This window comes from Malurus melanocephalus, unplaced genomic scaffold (assembly GCF_030028575.1).
Source record: "Malurus melanocephalus ecotype Western Australia unplaced genomic scaffold, MMel_1.1 scaffold_35, whole genome shotgun sequence".
In the NCBI taxonomy this organism is placed as follows: domain Eukaryota; kingdom Metazoa; phylum Chordata; class Aves; order Passeriformes; family Maluridae; genus Malurus; species Malurus melanocephalus.
This window is the reverse complement of record NW_026623267.1, coordinates 3088821-3094903: the sequence shown is the minus strand read 5'-3', so window position 1 is coordinate 3094903 and position 6083 is coordinate 3088821.

Below are 6083 nucleotides of genomic sequence, written 5' to 3'. Positions count from 1 at the left end.
GATGTAAACTGATATGAAAACTATATTCTCTTACAAAACTTGGTATCTGAAACAAGGAAGAGTCTCTCAAGATCCCTTTTCCTATTCAAAGTGCATTTACCTGACTGCCAGCTAACAAGTCTCCCTGTATATCAGATCACACCTAGACAAAGTGAACTCAGACCACGAAAGAAGAGAATAAGGAACCTTCTCGTTCTCCCAAATGGATCTCTTAAGCACACAGCTGATGGGATTGCCAGCAGAATGCTAGCAGCTACATCCAATCAAAGCACTGATACTGCTTTGATTTTTGAGAAGTTCAACGCTTGATTGAGTTCAACAGCCCTGCACCCACCAGGCTATGGTTAGGAACTGCTAGGCAGATACAAAGAAAAAGCGATTCTTTCTGTCTGCTTTAAAAAATTTTTGACTGAATAAAATTATTTCTTTATTCTACCTTTTCTTTTACAAGTGGGTGCAAGCACTGTTTTTTGGTTGCAATTTCCCATCAGCATTAAGTTCAGTTCTCATCACTGTTAAGTTCTGCTGCTCATTCTGAATGCAAAAGAAAAGAACCAAAAGAACCTGTGGGCTTTGTTTTGTGGGATGCACTCTGAACTCTTCCCATCTGAAATAGGCACAACTAATGTGCCCCTCAGGGGCTTTTGATTTATCTTTCTGTGGTTGGAAAAAGTTTTTAAAGGATTTCTTTTAGCATAGGGGAGAGATGATATATTGATTCAATTTGAAAATCCTTAGATATTATCACTGCACTCCATCTTGTGGAAGAGACAACAACATGTTTTAAAAGGATCCTGTAGTTGTTTGTTCGAGTAATTAAACCTAACAATGTTTGGTTCTTACTGCCAAAGCAAAGAACTTCTTATAGCAACGGATACAAGAAGTTGCTTGAGTCTTCATTTGCTTAATTGTACCCAGTGGATTTGTGTAAATGTCCCTTGGTTTTACATATGAGCTTCRCATCTTCTTTGTTTTGGAAAAGAACTTTAGAAAAGCATTCAAGGAATCTAATTTGAAAAGGGAAACTAAAGGAGAAAAGAATCTGCTTTCCAGGTGAGGTTGCCAAGGAGCCCTCCAGATTTGGGAGAAATTTGGGGATGGTGAGCTCTTGTGAATATGGCRCTGGGGTGAAGACTCTACTAAGCAAGATTTCTCCACAGAGAACTTACTGGGTTTGAGTTTTGTTCTGTGTGGTTTTGGTGGTTTTTTGTTACCCCTATATCAAGTACAGTAATCCAGTTGTATCTTGACAGTGAAGATCACTGTCTTACCCCCCCCAAAAAAAGAGAAAAAAATAGAGAAGATGATATTCTCTCACATCTTTCTGAAACTGCCTTTCATGGCTTGTGACCTTTTTCCCCATGACGTTCAGTACTGCTTTGGGAAATCAAAATAGGTATTGAGGCAACAACTGTGAACCATAGCAAGGGCATAGTCATACATATTTGTGTCTGGCCAGATTCAGAGAAAATTGAGAAACTTATCTGGATTCACTGCTATAAAAAGGTTAACCTTATAATAGTTGCCCTAGGACAAGGCTGAAGATAAAGCCATTTAACTTTAATGAATAACTTAAAATACAAAGGGCTAGTTATTCTAACTGTTCCTTGGGCGGAAGCAAAAAGGTTTTATTGAAAAAAGACTGTAGAAAAGCTTAGTCATTCAGACCCAAAGAAGCAGGGAAAAACAGGTCTTGCATGGGAAGGAGTTAGGAGAAAATTCTATTGTATAAAAGAGGATCCTCTGAATTACCTCACCCCAGAAGTAGGTTCCACAAGGAGACTGAACTTAATTWGCAGCTATGAACTATGCTTTCCTTTTTCATTTTTTTTTTATTTTTTGTTTTCCTCCCCATAATCCCCCCRTCTCTTGCAGAAGCAGTAATGCCCATGCCTCTCCCTGTGATGTGGCATGGAACAGCAGTGCTGAATGAGGCCCTGGTGTTTTCTGTTTCATTTACCAGGGATGGGCTTGGACAACAACTTGCTGATGGCTCATGTGCTTTGCTGCTCCAGACTGTGCTAAGTTGGGTCAGGCAGAATTGATCTAAGTAATGCCTCAGTGCAAACAAGGCCTTGAAGGTGGACTGTGTCTGTCTAGTATTCTAATGGTGGAGACAGGTCTCATTAATTCCCTATGTGTACTAAAGGCAGGCAATCTTCATTGACTACAATGTTGGTTAGCCTTTTCCAGACTCCTTKGTCATTTTCCTAAAGCAATGACTCATTATTCCATCACTGCACTGATTACATTAAATGGTTACTTTTATTACAATGAAAGTAACATCATGTTTATGTTAATTCACTTTGTGCACAACTGTCAGAATTCTTGAAACAGTCCTCAGATGAAAGCAACCTRCACGACCATTTTGGCATTGTTTAGACTCTTTCTGATTATGATTTTTGATACTATATGTAAAAAACTTGGAGCAAATGGCCAGACCTGTTTGTGAAACCATTAGTATTGTGAGAAGGGAAATCAGGACATTACTGCTCTTGAGTATTTGCTCCAGTTCCGCCTCATAGATTTTTTTTTCTTACAGAACAGGCTAAAAAGTAATCTTGGAGCAGGGTTACAGGGATGATTCCTCAAAATGAAGTCTGCTTTTTCAAAGCATTGAATRTGGATGATAAAATAATGCTGTTAGGTTTGGGGTTTTTTTTAACAGTAGCAAGAAAACATGCAGATGAACAGAACAAAAGTCAGATGCTGAGAGAATTTATATTTGCACCTAATTTATTAAGCTGTGAGTTGTATACAATCCCAATAGAGTCTTGAGTTTCAAGGCTGCTTCTGAACTCTGTGCCCTGGAGAAAAGAGACTTCAAAATGTAGTTTCTGCTATATGCAACATTAAAAAACCCTTATCATCCTCTTTGCCTGTATTTTTTCTTTGTTATAGATTGAATATCTATATATGAAGAGACATGAAAAAACACAGTATAGTGTAACAACAAAGGGATAGTACTGAGATCTGACCTTGGTGGATTATTCGTGTGGTTGAAGTTACACAAGTATTTTATTCTGCTTACCACAGTAACTGGAGCGAGGGAAGAATGGGTGAGTAAGGATTATAGTGGAAAAACAGGAACTATTTTGAAATGGAAATTTATGACATTGATCTGAGAATTGGTGCAGAAGTTTGGTGAATTGGAGCTGAGTTTGAAATGTAGCATGAAAATGCTTTCACACCTTTTCTCTAGAAAAATGAAATCCTCTAGAGCTGTGTTTGCTGTGGAGCAAATATCAACTAATCATTTCCTCACAGCTTGATTACTTTSTTTTCTATTCCTTTTTTCACTCTTGAGAGGAAGTGAGAAAGAGAGAGCATGTCAGCAAACTTTTTCCTATTGCTAAGCAAATATTATATAATTTAGTATACAATTTCAGGTATTGCAATGCATTCAGTGTCTCTTGTCCTCTTTTGGCCATCTGACTGCTATTGAAGTAATTCCTCTTTTATTTCTTACAGCAAAGATGAAAAGATGSTCAACAAACCTCACAAATTCACCTGCCTCTTAAAGGCCATTTGCTGCTTCAGTTGCTACTGTTTGCCTTTGAAGCAAGATAAACCAAAGCTCTATTGCGTCTGTGCACCATACACATCAGCAGGAAAAAAATGGTTTGGGAAAATTCAGCATTCAATTTCCAATCTATGAGACCCTGTAGTGTCTGGGCTGTAACTTAAATCCTTCAGCAATTATACTAATTTCGGCAGCTTCTGGAGGTGGAGGACATGACACAGAAAAGTCTCTAATGTGATATTTTCCTCTTAGAGCTTAATTCTGAGATGAGTTATCTTCATCTCATGTCCCAGTTTTAAGAAAGGGATGAGACTTACAACACTTCCCTTCACTGGACATTCCTGTAATAGAACCAGCCAACCTCCCCTTGTAGTTAGTATGCTGGACACTCTCTGGTATTTCTGATCTTGGCACGGAGGCTACATCCTGCATTACTGAAACTGATAAACTTTTTAATGTGACATTTGTTTCATTTTGTTCTGTAATCCAGGAACTGGGGCAAAAAATATTTCCTAGATTTCCTAGAGAGGAACTATAAACTTCTTTCCCCACTCTCTGCTCTCGACTCCTCCCMGTTCACCGTTTCCTGTGCTTGCATGTGTAAGATGTAATAAAAGAAGAGTAGTCTTTTCCCAATTCCAATCCCCTCTGTGCCTATTTTTGGAAATTTGCTATTGTGTCATGTTCARCTTGAATTTATATCTACTCCAGTTACCTGATATAATTTTCAGTAGGATCTCTATGATACTTATTCATGACTCTGTTTACTGATAGCATAGGAATTAAAATTAGCAGTCTTTGCTTTCACCAAATCCTTTGGGATCCTTACATTACAGSCAAGTCAAACTAGCTGGAATGACTTTCCAATGTCTTAGTGCAGGAAACTGTCTACAGTGTAGTAACTGAACATGTCCGGGGTTTTGGGCACCTACACTCTAAGAAAAGAGTAACAAAATAAGGCTTCTGCCAACAGCACCTTTCTTTTGTGATGTCACAAATTTGGTACTCTTGTGCATCGTGTTAGAATTGCTGCCATTCAYTCATCAGCAAATTTCCCTCTCAGAAGATGCTGTAAGTGAAGATGCACAAGAGATGATATTTATTAGAAACATTTTCATTTCTTTTTCTTCAGAACCAAAAGCAATGCCCCATGAACTGAATTTTATGAAGTTATCTCTATAACAAAAGATGTTTCTGAACTGTTAACCAATGAAAAACGCTTCACATATCCTCCAGTTAAATAATAATAATGGTGAAAAACTCATTTATCATTGAAAGAGAGCATTGCATTAAGTAAGGTATACCATTTACCACTGGGAAATACTCATGTTGGAACCCCTTTCTCTGAATTGGTAAGTAACTTCAGCAAAGAATGAACATGAAAAAGTACTTTAAAACAAATTTTCTGTTCGGTCAGATTAATGAAAATATAAAAATTTTRCTGAGATGTTGCACATAATTTTTAGTGCTCTCTTTAAAATAATTATTACCGTATTTTAATTGCACCTGGGATTAACTAAATTTTCAAATTCTCTGTAAGTTCCTTTTGTCCTAAATGTACCATACCATTTTTTGAACAGCACTAGTAACTCAAGAGTGATTTTCACTTGTGGAGGCCTTTAGAATCCACACCACTCAGAGAAGAAAARGATGTCCTAAGAACCTACATGAATGGGGAAAATGCCCCACTGAGTTGGACTGTGGATYTTCTTTTTTCTCAGACAGTGGCAAGAGACCCTAGCACACATCAGGTACTTTGAGTGTACATCAAATGCTCTCTCTTCTCCAGAAATGCTCATTGAAGTTCCARCTGTACTTTTCCCTCTGAACTTTTTATTTATACATTCCCTAACCAAGACCCTTTCAAGCTGCAGGATCTCCTCATCAATGGCCTGGAGGCCCTGTTGGTTATTCGTGTCACCAGAAGAAGGAAGCTGGATGAGGGAATCCTGGTGACAGTGGAATCTGTGGCCATTCATTTCATCATCCTCCCATATTTCCAGGCACAGCATCACTAGCAGCATCCACCTTCTCCTTGGTTAACCTTCAAGAAGTGATGGGTGATGTCAGGGTGTCTCTGCTTCGTGCCCTTCTCCAGTTCCCTATCTTTATTTTCAAGCCTGTAACTCTTCCCTTTCTATCATTTGTTCTTTGTTGTTGTCCCATTTTTTCTCCTTGTTTTCATTACCTAYAGCCCTCTCCCTCCCTTGGGGGTCTTCAAGGTTTTGCTAATAGAAAATTCTGTTTTTCTAAACAGAAAAGCAAATASAAACAGCAGCAGTAGGAGAAACTACAGAGTGTACACAAGCTTGGCCACCTTCTTAAAACTCTTTTCTTTGTACTCCCCTAGCTTCTGTGGCTCTTGCAAAGGTAAATCCTTGCCAAGTCCTTTCACTGTCCTTATTTTGGACTTGTTGTACATGAACTTATCCAATTCCTGTCTRAACCTATTGTTGGGAATCTGCTTCCATAACCTCTTTGGCTTCAAGTCCAGAAATACACTAGCCACTGCAAAATAATGTGTTCTTTTTATCTGTTTTAATTGAATGCCACTGAAAGA